The 14352-nt window shown below is 56.8% G+C and overlaps 1 protein-coding gene across 2 annotated transcripts in view; it reads left to right on the forward strand.

Annotated features, from left to right (window-relative positions):
* Positions 1-779: 779 nt before the first annotated feature.
* The window catches only part of COQ8A (coenzyme Q8A), a 37502-nt gene continuing 23929 nt past the window's right edge, over positions 780-14352 (forward strand). Inside the window, exon 1 of one of the 2 annotated variants that reach the window (XM_077901326.1) lies at positions 780-903. The gene's annotated coding sequence lies outside the window, so the exon portion shown is untranslated. Of the gene's footprint in view, positions 904-7887; positions 8029-14352 lie in introns of those variants that run through there. The other variant, XM_077901327.1, reaches the window with a different exon arrangement.

Below are 14352 nucleotides of genomic sequence, written 5' to 3' on the forward strand. Positions count from 1 at the left end.
AGGTCACAGGTCACAGGTGCAGTTCTGGGGGACATGCGGGGCGAGGGCTGACCAGATGGCTTCAGGCAGAATGGGAGAGAAGGAAGCAGAGAAAATGAATGCAGTTACTTCTTCCATGAGCTTTGCTGAAAATGGGAGCAGAGGTGGGGATGGGGCAAAGGGTGAGAGGTGGCTAAGCGTCATCGCAGGCTGGTGGGAAAAACATTAGGAAGCATTCTGGAGATCGCAGGGGGATTCCTGGAGCATCCTGCTTCTCAGCGGAGTGTCCCACCTGAGTCTTGGGTTATGGGGGGGGGGGTGAGCATGCACGTGTGCAGGTATGCACACACACGTGGCACGACACTCCTATCCTGGGGGCAGGGGAGGAGGCGTGGGGGGCTCCGCGAGTCCCGGGCGGGAGCAGAGGGCGGGCGGAGGGTCCGTCCCGGGGCTCACACTCATCCCCCGGTCCTCCGCCCCCGAGCCGAGGGCAGGTGGAAGGTCCGGCCCCGGGCACAAGCCCACCACGCGGCCCCCCACTTGAGGAAAGTGGGCGCCGCCAGCCGTAGCGGTTTCCCAACTAGGGCAAAGGGCAGCGCGGAGCGAGGGCGGGAGGGGCCCCGAGCGCCCGGCGGCCCCCCATTGGACGCCCCTCGCTCCGCCCTCGGCTCTCATTGGCCGCGGCGCGCGCGCACGGGCCGAGCACGCTGCTCCGCGCCGCGCGGCGTGTGGCCGGGCACGGCGGCTCGGCCAATGGGAGCGCCCGCGGGGCGGGGCCGCGGCCGCAGGGGGCGGGGCCGCGGGCGGGGAGTCCGGACGCGGGCGGCGAGGTAAACAGATCCGGGGCGCTGGCGGCGCCGGCGCTGCGGCGGGCATCGCGCAGGCGGCGCGAAGGTGACCCAGAGCCCCGCTTCCTGCCGCCGGGTAAGGCCGCCGCGCGCCGCGAAGGCACGGCCGGGCTCGCCTTCCGCCTGCGCGCGCCCCTCCCTCCGGTGCCCCGCGCCCGGGCGGCTTCCCCGTGCCGAGGTGCGCCCGCCCCCGGCCCCGCTCCCAGTTCCCCGGCGGTGCTCCTCCCAGGCCCGCCGCCCGTGCGCGGGGTTGGGCGTGCCGCCTGCTGCAGGCTCAGGCCGGAGCTCCGACTCCCGGGTTTCACAGGTGGGGGTTCGGGGTGGACTTGGGAAAGGGGGCCCTTCTCGCTCCTCTGCTCCGTTCGCTTTTCGTGGGCCCTTCCTCCTGCTTCTGCAAGCACTGGGGTCCCCGGAGTGCCTGAGCTGGTGCCTGTCCCTCATCCCAGCCCTCTGCCGCACGCAGTGTGTGCGCGGGCCCGGGGGGCCCGGAAGGCCGCCAGGCAGGTGTGGGCGCTGGGGCTCTCCACGTGGCTGAGGGGTGCCAGCCTCCTGAAGGGCGAGAGGCCCTCGGCTGCCTGTCAGCCTGTCCCGGCACAGCCCGTTGGAAAACTTGGGCTCGTTTGGGCCCTGGGGTGTGCGTGACAGAAGACCCAAGAGCTGGGCCTGCCACGCCTAACGGGTTGCCAGAGGATCCCAGCAGCGTGATACTCGCCTGCCAGTTGTCCTGTTGTGGATGGACAGGTCATCCTGGCAGGATGGCCCTTCTCCTGAGAGGGGAAGAGGGGGGTACTGTTGGTTCACAGGAGCAGTGTCCTTAAGACTCTGGTGGTGGCTCTGGGTATTTTGTTCAGTCTTCTAGACAGTGCAGGGTTATTACAATTTTTGGCCTGACCTTGGGCAGCTTGAGGGAAAAGTGACCCAGGTGATTTGAGCACTTCCTATGTGTCACCGCAGACAGGTTTCCCCGTCTTCAGACTATTGACATATGGACAGGACAGTTCCTTGTTGTGGGAGGGCTGCTCTGTGCATTGCTGGATGTGCAGCAGCATCCCTGGTCTCTGTCCGCTATGTGCTCGTAGCAATCCCCCACCCCAACCACACACACTGGTTGTTAGAGAAATCAGATATTTCTCCAGACATTGCCAAATGTGTCGTAGGTAGCAAAATCGCCCTTGGTTGAGAACTATTGAGCTAAGACTATAAAAAGAGTCTTCTCATGCTGCTGGAGAGACGTGCTGGGACCTGTGAGTGAGTAGTTGAGAGGCTTAGACAAGAGATAGTAGTGTGCCCCCTGCCCTGAACCAGTGATAGAAGCCATGTAGACGGGCTTCAAAAGAGACCACTCCCCCCGCCCCCCCAACTGGAGGGAGAGGAGAGCCATAGGAGGTAGAAGCTCATGGGCATTGCCGGGGCCTGCTGGATGCGTGGCAGTGACGGTCCAGAGCGAACAGAAGTAGAAGCCTGGTGGTTTCTATCTTTGGAGACTTTGCAAGACAGTGGGGGATATGCATGTGGAGTAACCATGGATCAGTTTTAAAATAGTGACTAAACAAGTTTCAGGCTTCTGTATCTTGGCAGAAAGGTCAACTCCATTATCCACAAGTGGCTCTTCAAGGTGATGCTTTGGTCATCTTCTTGTGTCTTATGATGTGGGAGGGGACCAGCCCTGTGTGTGCAGAAAGTAAGTGGCTGCATTTCAAGCGTCTGTGTGGGGATGCTGACATGAGCTGTGTGCCCCTCATGAGAGGCACATGTATCACTTGTACAGTTCCTTTATGGGTGATTGAAATGTCAGTGACAAAGATGCAGAGAAAGAGGCTTTATTTTTAAGTCTAGATTTTGCCTTCAGTCCAAAAGTTCAAAATTTATGTCCCAAAGTTCAAAGTACCAAATCGATGGGATGCAGAAAAGCTGAAAAACAGTGATTATTGCCTAGGGCAAGGAAAAATATCCCAAGCCCCGATCTCCCACGATTTCTGTCTTGTTAATTGACTCCTGTGGATGTGTATCAGGATTTTCCTGTGACATTCCTTGGTTTAGTTAGGCGGCCTTTTGGGTGCCCTTGGTTGCCAGTAGAAAAGGATCTGGACAGAGAGGTCACTTCTTCTTTCTCAAAACGAAGCTTAGAGAAGTCCAAACTTGGCAGGATAATTTTCCACCAAGAGCCATGGACACTGAGTCATTATCTTTGTCAGTTGAAACAAGAGCTGTGTGCAAAATTAGACAGGAATATTTAGATAGAGAGTTGTCTTGATCTGACAGTGGCATCTGGAAATAGTCCGTGCATTCCTGCCGAATAACGGCCAGTCCTGGACTTGGAACCAGCAGAAGGGAGAGAGTGGCATGGGGAGCACAAGGACCTGCTTCTTCCAGTGGCGCCTGTGGGGCAGGAGAGGTCTGGGGATCCGCAGGCAGGGCCAGGATCCTGGAAACGACACATCCGCAGGACATGAGAGGCTGCTTCTCCCTACACTTTGCAAACCCGAGTGGGTGCCCACTGGTCCATCCACAAGCACGTTGTCCCTTGTGGGTTGCAGGCTCTTAAGCCCCTGACCGTTTGTTTTGAGGTCAGGGGCCCACGGGGGATTTAAAGTCGGAAATGACCCTGAAAATGTCCTTTTTTATTCTTCATATTTGGGAGTGAGTGATTCATTTTCAGTGTGTGCATGTAGAGAAGATTCGCAGTAGAGCTGAATGTTTTTCGCTCAGATAGACGTTTCAGGGTGTTCTAGAATAGTGACTGCATTCTTGTCCCAAGAGCCTTAGACTTGTGGCAGTTTTGGTTTTTGTTTAATATCCTCCTGTCCCATCTGGGCAAGGGGAGCAGGGCTACGTTTGGTTCCTGTGTGCCCTGCGGGTCAGTGCCCCTCCGCATCCTGTCCCCTAGGGAAAGCCACTCTGGATTCACAGGCAGATACGGTTTTTACTCCTTGCTGAGCAGTTATTGATGGATCGACTGCCTCAGGTGTGGTGTTGGGAATATTGAAGTGGACAGTACTTTCGTCTCCAAACTCGGGGAGCTTGTAGTGAGGGGGGCGGGTGCAGATCCCATCTCAACGCCCTCAGTGTGGTTTGGACAGGGGGCTCTGGGTGGAAACTGTGAAGGATTCTTGGAGGAGCAGTGTTGGCGGGGAGCTCTGCGGATGAGCAGGATTTCGTCAGGAAGAGGCAGGAGTTTGGAGGGTCAGGGTGCTTCCCAGAGTCCCAGTGACAAAAGACCGAGTTTGTTGTAGAGCAGTGTGTTCACAAAGCACAGTAAATGGAGATGCTTAATTGCCATGGAAGTTTCTAGGCACTCACTCCGTTTTTGCATGGGGGATATTAGCAGTCCGAGGACCACTCTGGGTAGTGTCACTTGGCTCCCTGAGCAGGGGCACTGTGGTGGGTGGCGGGTGAGTGCAGGGCGGTCAGGGCGGGTGGGAGAGCAGTTGGGGCAAGCCCTCTCGCTCCCTATTGAAGCAGCTCATGTGCCCCGCCCTTACAGTTTGGGTGAATTTGGGTGAATTTGTGTCAGGTAGAGCAGTGCTTCCACGCATTTTGTCTCAGCAGTGGCCTGGGGGCCAGGAAGGCTTGGCATTGCACTCCTGACATTTTGTTGAGGCCTCAGAGGGTTGCTGAGCACTCACTGCTCAAGAGTGCAACTGCAGCCTAGAGAGCCCCCAGGGAGAGACAGAGAGATAGAGTGAGAGACAGCGGCGAGTGAGCGTGAGCTCCCTGCCCCAATGTGGCACGGTCTGTGGCCGACTGTGCAAGACCCACAGGGCGGTACCAGGCCTCTGCCGTGGGGACCCAGGGCGAAGCGCAAGCTGGATCTGGTGGACAAAGGTGGAGAAAGTGCTTTCTATGGCAGGAGGCCCAGGTGCTGGGGCCCAAGGGCCATATGCGTGTGCCCCAGAGAGAGAAATGCTTAGAGGCTGGGACCCAGAGGGGTCAAAGGTCTGGCCGCCAGGGGACGTTGCTGTGGGGGGGGTGCCAGGGTGGGCTGGCATTTGCAGAGCAGTCGGATGGCAGGTCAGGGTGGACAGGCAGGGGGCCCAGTGAGGTGTTGTGAGAAGTGAGGGTGGCCTGAGTCCCTGGTGGTGGGGGCCGGGCTGGGAGCATTGTAGAATGCAAGGCGCAGATTCGAGAGAATATAAATCTGTGCAGGTAGAGTGTCCAGGTTAAGTGGCTGGTTGGCCACTGAAGGCTGAGGTTTCTAGTTGTGGGGAGGATCTATTTGGAGTGGATGGTGGTGTTACTGCAGAAAACCGAGGGTGCAGGAGGAGGAGGAGCTGGTTTGGGGGGAGATGGTGATGTTCCAGACAGGAGGGGGTTGAGGTACCTGTGGGATTCACCTCCTCTTTTTTTGGTTTTGTGTTTTTTTTTTTAATGTTTTATTTATTTACTCAACAGAGAGTGAGCAGGTGAGCACAGGCAGGGGAGCAGCAGGCGGGGGCAGGAGAAGCAGGTTCCCTGCTGAATAGGGAGCCCGATGTGGAGCTCGATCCCAGGACCCTGAGATCATGACCTGAGCCGAAGGCAGGTGCCCCCTCAACTGCCTCTTTTTATAAAGATATAATTTGCGTGCAGTAGATCCCCCCTTTCTAGTGGGTGGTTGTGCCATTTGAGAAATGCACGTGGTCACAAGGCGCCTGGGAGGGCTTAGATGGTTGGGCAGCCAGCTCTGGATTTTGGCTCAGGTCATGATCTTGGGGTCTGGGACTGAGCCCCACCTCAGGCTCTGTGCTCAGAGTGATGTCTGTGTGAGGAGTCCATCTCCCTCTGCCCTCCCCCTGCTCATGCGCTCTCTCTCTCAGATAAATAAATAAATTAAATAAATCTCACAAATGCATAATGTCACATAACCATTACCACAGTCGAGGTGTAGAACGATTTCATCAGCACCACTTTCCCCTGTGTTCTGTCATCAATGTCTGTGGGGCTTGGAGGGGTTACATGGTGTGTGTGTGTGTGTGTGATTGGGTTGGTTCTAGAACTAGTTCCCTGGCAGAGATGGCCTGCCTGGGCTGAGAGCAGAGATGCACAGACCCGGGACAGCCCAGGGAACGGGGGCAGTCGGCAGGGAGCATGGGGGTCAGGACTGGGCCCAGGGCCTTCCTGGCCTGGGCAGGAGGTGGAGGAGGAGGGAGGGACTGATGTAGATAGTGGCACTGGACCGGGATGAGAAAATGAATCATGGGAGCCAAGGAAGGGCTTTAGGGGAGAGAGTGGGGCTGGTGGGAAACCCAGAGGGGAGTGATACTGGATGGGTCAGGTGCCCTGAGCTGTGGGCTGGGCCATTGAGAGCATCAGGGAAGGGCTTGGGGTCCACAGTGTGACAGACAGGAGGGCACGGGAGGGGCAGCTAGTGGGGGGATCTTTGTATTTGGTACACGAAGGCTGAGGGAGAGGGTTTGTAGACGTGAGGGGGTAAGTTTTTGTGGGAGGAGAGAGTGAAGGCAAAAGCACAGCTGCGTGGGGAGAGTCCTAGTGGAGGATGGAGGAGGAGCTGGGCCCGGGGAGTCAGGAGAGGGCATCCTGCTGTGCCCTCCTGCCCATCAGGCCCTGCCCCTGCCCGCCACTGGGGCCCTGCTTGTTCCCAGTGGGTGAGTGAATGTGTGTGTGTATGTTAGTGTGTGAGTGGATCACGTGGAGTGTGAGTGCACGAGTGTGAGGATGTTTGAGTGCATAAGTATGAGTACATGAGGTGTGAGTGTGAGTGCACAAGCCTGCATGGGTGTATGAGTGTGTAAGTGTGCCGGAGTGTGAGCGCACAAGTGTGTGTTGGTGGGTATGCATGTGTGAATACAAACGTACGAGTGTGCAGGTATGTAAGTGTGTGTGAGTGTGAGTGCACAAGTGGGTGTGTGTGCATATTTGTGACTGTGGGCGTGTGAGTGTGGTATAAATACGTGAGTGCATGGTGTGTGAGTATGGTGGAGAGGCAGGGAGGTGGGTTGCCCAGGGCTTGTGCCCCGAGACATACCCCTGGGAGGAGCAGGGTCCACCTCTTCACACTTGGTGTCCCCGATGCCTGGCTGGGCCAGCGCTTGGTTCTTCAGAGCGTAGGTCTCCCTGGGTCTGGACAGCCCTGGCCATGCTCCCGGATCAGCCTTCTGCACTCTGGGGATAAAAGGGTGCTAGTCTACAATTTGGACACCATCACGGGCAGCCACCCCGTTCTGTAAAGGAGGAAACGAGGCAGTGCAGGCCCAAGGAGACCAAGTACCAAGGTCACATGTGGTGGGTGTCCCGGGGGCCTCACCGTCTGTCCTCACCCGTCCACCGTCCCCAGCTGCCCAGGTCTGAGAACTAGGGGCCCAGTGGCAATGTCCTGCTGTCATGGGGACTGTTGACACACAACTCCTCAGGTGAGGGCCAGAGCCTGGGGTCAGGCCCGGCAGTACCTCCTCCCTCCTGGCACATTCTGTCTTTGGCACTGGTCCTGGCTGGGAGGAGGGTGGAGGTGAGGATGGATTGCCCTGTGAGCTGTGGGAGCCGGAGTCGGAGCAGACATCTCCCGCCTCTCTGAGGTCAAGGAGAGATCTCTGGCCCTGGCTCCTGCACTCGTTCACTGCCAGCAGTTGGTAAAGTGTAGGGCTGGGCCCCGCGCATGGTTGGGCCTGAGTGGACTTCACCGCTGCTGGGCCAGGCCTGCTGGTTTGCCCTCTTTTCCCCTCTCGATTTTTTGTCAGCAAGGAGTGGGCACAATGGCCAGTACTAGAAGTGCCATCCCACCTGGGGCCCCTGTGCACACCACCTGTGGCCTCGTCTCTGCCCTCCCCCCTCCCCCCCCCCCCCCCCCCCGTTAGCACAGGGGATACTGCTGCCACCATGGTGATAGCTGTGTGTGGACAGGACCCCCTGGTTCTGGGTTCTAGATGTTGGGGCTCCAGAAGTTAGGGAGTACCCCAGGTGCAGATGGGTATTCGGCTCTGGGGGTGGATGAGTTGTGGAGTGGGCACCTGTGGGGAGTAGAGAACCAGGTCGCAGAGGCCCTTCTTTTTTTTTTTTTCTTTTAAAGGTTTGTTTATTTATTCATGAGAGACACAGAGAGAGAGGCAGAGACACAGGCAGAGGGAGAAGCAGGTGCCCTGTGGGGAGCCTGATGTGGGACTCCATCCCAGGACCCTGGGATCACAACCTGAGCCCAAGGCAGACGCTCAACCACTGAGCCACCCACGTGCCTAAGAGAGGCCATTCTCCAGAGGCTCACCGTGTGGTAAGGGGTCTGGGCTGTGTGTGGTGTTAGAGGGGCAGTTGACAAAGTCTGGTCCTGGGTGTCCTTGTGGCAGTCTTGAGGGCCACATACCCAGCGTCTCTTTCTGGCTCCGGCATACCCCGAGGTGGCCCTCAGTGTGGGGCTCCTGCCTCTCTCTGCCATTTATGTCTGAGACCAGTATGAGGCTCAGACCCTGGGGGCTAGGAAGCCAACACTCTTAGTTCAGGTAACTGGGGAGTTTTCCAGAAGGGGCAGTCTGGCCAGATGGCCTTTGAGAGTCCTGCCAGTTCCAAGATTTCTGCAACTCATGATTTTTGCAACCGGGTGGATATGCTTTTCAGGGCATGAACCTTGCTGTGTCTCCAGAAGACTGGGTTTAAAATGGTGACTTACTGATGTGGGGGCAGATTTCTTACCTGGTTTTCCCTTAGCGCCCTGGGCAGCAAGGGGAGGACTGGAGCCTGGAGCCAGGCCACGGTACAAGGGCCGGCACCTGGCATTTCTGGGCCTCTCAGGACATTTCTCCCCCTTTCTGAGCTTTCACTCCCTCGCAGATGGGGAGCACACCTGTTTCGGTAGGGCAAGGAGTGGTGTAAGGGACAGGCACACAGGGGACCTGAAGTGGTAGCCACTCATTACTAATACTGTTTCACTGGAAAAGTAGATGTGAGGTGGAGGTGTCTTGAAAGATTAAGAGGGTAAAAGCTGATGAAAAGCATTTTGACAGTGGGGAGCTCTTCCTTGGACTTAGCGGCCCCTGCAGGCCTTGCACAGTGCTTGGCATGTAGCAGATCATCAGCAATGGTTTGGATGTGGACCTGAGCCTCAGGAAGCTTGGGTGCATTGATCCTGAAAGCTGGCAGGAATCTCATTGGGAACGGGGGTGTGTTTTGAGCTGGCTGTGGGTAGTCCAGAATCTGGCACTTGGTCGGCACTCAGTGCTGCTTGTGGGGTGACCACACCAATTATTTTAGAAGAATGATTGGGAAAGTAGTCTAGAATACAGCCCAGCCCTCTTTCCAACCCAGCGATTTGCTATTTAAAAATAGCCCCTGTATTCAAGTTTCCTATGGCTGCTCTGACAAAGGACCACAAACCCAGTGGTTTAAAACACTGCAGATTTATTATTCTGTGGTCTGGAGGTCAGAAACCCAAGATGGGTGTCAGCAGGGCCAGTCCTTTCTGGAGGCTCAAGGGCAGAAGTGGCCCTGGCTTTCCCAGCCTCCGGGGGCCAGCCTTTTTCACACCTGCACCCCAGGCTCTGCTGTCACACCTCCTGCTGGCTCGGACCTGCCTGCCTCCCTCCCATAAGGACCGTGTGATTAATTGGGCCCATCCTGACAATCCACGCATCTTAAGGATCTTTAACTGAATCCCATGTACAAAGCCTCCTTTGCCACGGAAGGTGACATAGTCATACATGGCAGGGCTCAGAGTGCGGACATGTCTGTGAAGTCCCTGCTCAATCTGCCACATTTAAACACAACCCTTTAGATACCTGATTTCACTGTAAAGGAAACCCCTCGACCACAGCTCCAGGGTTGCCACCCAGGGTCCTGTCCCCCTTCCTGAGTGACAGTGCAGTGACACTTGTCGTTCGTGTGGTCACGATCAGTCTGGGTGTCAAGGTGGGTGGGGTCAGCCTTGGAGACCTCCAAGAGGGCCTAGGAGTTGAGCTGGAGAGAAAAGGCATGTGTGCGCCGGGGACATAGGATACAGAGCAGGACAGGATCTGGCTGGCCTGGGAGGTGAGGGCAGTGATGGGAAGACGCCTGAGAGCACAGGGTCAGGTTGGGGCCCATCTGGAAATATGCGTCCTCGAGTAGATGTGGTGTGTTCATACATTTCAGGGCTCTTCCACCTCTCCTGCTTAGATCGGATGTTCTGACAACTGATGCTGTGATTTCTAGGCGAGAGACAGGTTATGGGGTGGTTCAGGAACAGGCCTGGAGCAACTGGCCGGTCAGGGCAGAGCTGATCCCCAGGCCCCGAGGCTGGTGGCACACACACAGGGGTCTCCATCTGCATGGCTGGTGGAGGCGTGTTTTCCATGTGCAGGAGCCAAGGGGTTGGAGCGATGTTCCCTCGGCACAGGTGTGAGTGGAGGCTGGCCGGGAGGCCGGGTCCTCACTGTGATGCCCACAACCTCAGGCTCAGGAGCTTGGGCAGGTCCTGTTTATCCTTTAGACAGCTAGGAGCCATTGGAGTAGGAGCTTAGCATGATGAAGTGGGCTGCGGGAAGATTATGCTGGTGGCAGAGTGTGCCATGATGTGCAGACAGAAAGGTCATGGGGATCAGAGAGCTCCCCCAACCTGCCCCCTGCCCCCGTACTGTTCCTCCCATAAAATACCAACGAAAGCTTCCCATTTTCTCCTCTGGGAGTGGCATTGACCATGGTAAGGATCACCAGTGGGTATTTATTTCTAGCCTCCACGTGGGCTCTGGCACCACAGCATAGACAAACCACGCTGGTGCCTGGAGAGGGCGAGATGGCCCTCCCTGAGGCAGACGTGATAGATACTGTACCCGCCTGAGTGCCTGGATATAAATAAGTAAGATTGTCCAAACTGGTGTCATTCATGTGCCCTCTGGTCTCCCCGGGCTGAGCCTCATTCCAGAATGTCTGCTAGGTGATGAATGCCTACTGTGTGCCAGTCCTTGGGGCCCTAAGTGCCACTGTATGGATTGTCTAACCTACTTCTGTTGGGAACAGATGGGGAAACTGAGGCACAGACACTTCTACAGCAGAGTCAGGATTTGAACCCTGGGGCGCCGGGCTCCAGAGAATCTTGAAGCTTCATCAGTCTCAGTTCCTGAGACAAGCACTGTTTTCATGTTTTTTCTTTTTTAAAGATTTTATTTATTTATTCTTGAGAGAGACAGAGTGAGGCAGAGACAGGCAGAGGGAGAAGCAAGCTCCTTGCAGGGAGCCCAATGCGGGACTCAATCCCAGGAGCCGGGATCATGCCCTGAGCTGAAGGCAGATGCCTAACCACTGAGCCACCCAGGTGTCCCTGTTTTCATTTTTTTTTTTAAGATTTATTTTTTTTATTCATGAGAGACACAGAGAGGCAGAGACATAGGCAGAGGGAGAAGTGGGCTCCCTGCGGGAAGCCTGATGTGGGACTCGATCCCAGGATCCTGGGATCACACCCTGAGCCGAAGACAGACACTCAACCACTGAGCCACCCAGGTGCCCCTGTTTTCATGTTTTAAGCAGAAAACTTTGATGAGATTTTAGTCAGATGATGATGTTGCTGTCAGGACCCTGTACTTGGCAGGTGAGCATTTAGGGCCTCCTTTGCTCACCAGAAGGAGGAGGGGCTGCTCAGGACCCCCTGTGCTCCAGAGCCCTGGGCATCCTTGGGGTGAGGGAGCCTCTCCTGCTTCTTTGAGCACCCACCCCCCAGCCTGGTGCCCACCTGGGGCAACATACCAGGAAACCCAGACCATCCTGATCTCCTAGTGGCCAGGAGTGGAGGCTTCTAGCCTGAGATACTCGGACACCCTTCAGCTTGGTTTTCTCTGCTTTCCCTGTTAAGTGGTTGCCTAGTGTCTGAGCCCATAGACTCAAGCTCTTCCTGGCTCCAGTTCTCATAAGCTGTGTGACTTTGGCCAAGTTATGGAATCTCTCTGTACTTTAGTGCCTTCATCTCAAACACGGACATGAAAATAGCGCCTAGCTTATGAGAACGATGGAGGGAGAATGCAGAGAACACGCAGCTCACAGCCTGGTGGATGGTGAAGTCTCAGTGAGGACCTCCACTGTGGCTAGCACCCCGGGCCTGTCTTCTGCTCCTTGCAGAATGGAAACACTTGGGGACCTGGCGAAATGCCCTGGAGTGGAGTGTCAGAGTGCCTGCTGCCCAGCTTGCTCATGAGTGTGCACTTCTCACCAGCTCCGAGAAGCAGCCCTCGGGCCAGGAAGCCTCTCCCGAGGGAACAGGAGCTCCTCTGCCTAGGAGATGCCCTGAGTCCCCTTTCCTCTCTGTGTCTGGCTCTGCTGCTGCAGGTGCGGGGGCTCCCGGGGTGACGTGGCCCCGATGGCCTGTACTCCCGTGGAGAGGTGACCCTCCAGGCCCAGCTGCAGCTGGCAGATGTTGGGGGCTGTTTGTCTCTGTCTCTTCCCTGGTCTTTCTTCATGTATTTGGTCACCAGCCCAGGAGGCTGTCTCTGAAGCTGCTGGTGAGAGCCTGGGTGACCCTCACTGGCCGGAGCCCAGAGCCTGGAGTCCCTGCTGGAGGCCAGTGCTGGGCCCTGGGTGTGACTTTGAAGGCTGAGGCCAAGGGCACAGCTGCAGATGGTCCTGGATTTGGGTCTCAAAGTTTGAGTCTCTCCCTGGCTTGCACATTCCTCGGTCCCCTGAGTCACCTGCTGTTTTCATTTACTTAGAGTGGAGGAAAAAAACTTTCAAGCACGTAAAGGAACTTTTCAGGGCCCACACAGGCTGAAAATTGAGAAGGTTCCAGCCCAAAGTAAGGCTTGTTCTTGCCGAGGAGGGGGCAGAAGGTCACAGGCAGCCCCGCCCTGGGGCCTCCCGAAGAGGACAGTCCGGGCCCTGTGGGGAGTGACAGTCCGAGGCTCCTGTCTTTAAGCTCATTCATTTCTTGTCCAGCTTCTTGAGGCAGTAACAGAAGGAAGGGCAGGCCGGGGTTTCCATGGACCCAGAAGCCAGGTTCGGGGGAGGGGCAGTGGAAGAAACTTGGGAAGGATCTCTGCCACCTGGTCTCGCCTGGGCCACCTCTGCTCCTGTCCGCCTGGTCCTCCAGAACGGTCCTCCAGCACGAGCAGCAGCCCCGGGGAGCGTGCGAGCCATGCAGGTTTCTGGGCCCCTGAGAGCCAGGGCCGGCCCAGCAGTTTGTGCTGTACCAAGCCCCCTGGGGACTCTGGTGTCCCTGCCTCCACCAGGCCCCCTGGGGGCCTTTGATTCCGAATCTACATGAAAGCTGCAAGCTGGCGTGAGCCCGTCCCACAAAGGGCAGCCTTCAAGGGACTCGTTGAGTTCATTTGGTTTCAGGGTTATTGATTACCTGCCTGCTCTGTGTTGAGCCTGGAGCTGGGTGCTGGTGATAGAGCACGGGGAGACAGGTGTAGTCCTTGCCCTGCTCTGGCCGGTAGCCCCTGGGGGAGGAGATGGTGATGCAGGCAGGGGTACAGCAGGCACTGCCATCCTGGGGGAAGGATGACCTGCCCCAGGAGAGGTGATGTTTGGGCCGGGAGTGGTGAAGGGAAAGAAAGCGTGATCCCGTGTCCAGGCTGGCAGGAGAGTTGGGTGGGCCTGACTGGGACACAGTGAATGGAGAGGACAAGGAGAGAAATTGGAGTGTGGGGTGGCCAGGTCACAAGAGTTCTTTCAGCCCCTTAGGAACCTCGGAGAGGTCGAGAAGCTGGGGAGTGGTTTGGGAGGGGGAACAGAGACTAGGGGCAGCAGGGTTAGCAAGGAGCCAGGGCCAGGGGAGGTGAGGGGACAATTGGAGAGAAGTGGTTGGTGGTCGAATTCCTCAGGATGGGGAGCCCAGGAGGGGTCTGGGGGTGGTGATGGCCATTTGGATACATGGAGCTTGATGCTGGTGGGACATGGGGGTGCCCTGGGGGGTGATGTGTCCATGGGAGGGGACAGACAGATGGATGAAGCTTCACACATTCCCCAAGACAAAGAGCTTTCTGTGCAGCTTCCTTTGGGGTCCTTCTACCAGCGACCCTGAGGCTTCAGGGCCCCTCAGTGTGGAGGAGACCAGAGTGGGGTTGTGTGCTGTTGGAAACAGAGCTACCCTAGCTCCGGTTGGCTTTGTTCAGATGGGGCTGCACTGTTATGCCTCACTTTAGAGCCATGGAGGGGATCTAACTCTGGCTTGGTAAATCCCCACCCTGTCTCTGGCTGTCCCCTTGAGAGGAGAGACGAGTGATTGATGGTGGGTCCTGGCTTCAAGTGGGGGGTGCTTGGGATGTGTGTGGGAACTCTCCCCGAAGATGCATTCCTGCTAGTGGGAGTGGACAGGTGCTTGATGCCTTGCCTTGCATTGCTTTCTGGCTGCAGAGCTACCTGTTACTTTGATCTTTTCAGGAGAACACAGTCATTCTCCTGCTGATACATCTTATTCTGGCCAGGTAGGTGTCCCTTTGTGGGTGTTCTTTCGTTTTGGAGACCAGATGTGAAGGTCCCCATGGCCCAGATAATTCCCTGCAAATGTGTGGGTCTGAACACCCAGGTCTATCCTCTAGCACGAGTGAGCTCATGTCCCGAATCTTAGGGAAGGTCAGAGAGTGAAGGGTCATTAGGAGAATTCTTGGAGCTTGGGGACTATGTTTTTCAGCCTCTCTGC

Source organism: Canis aureus, chromosome 6 (genome assembly GCF_053574225.1).
Source record: "Canis aureus isolate CA01 chromosome 6, VMU_Caureus_v.1.0, whole genome shotgun sequence".
Lineage (NCBI taxonomy): Eukaryota > Metazoa > Chordata > Mammalia > Carnivora > Canidae > Canis > Canis aureus.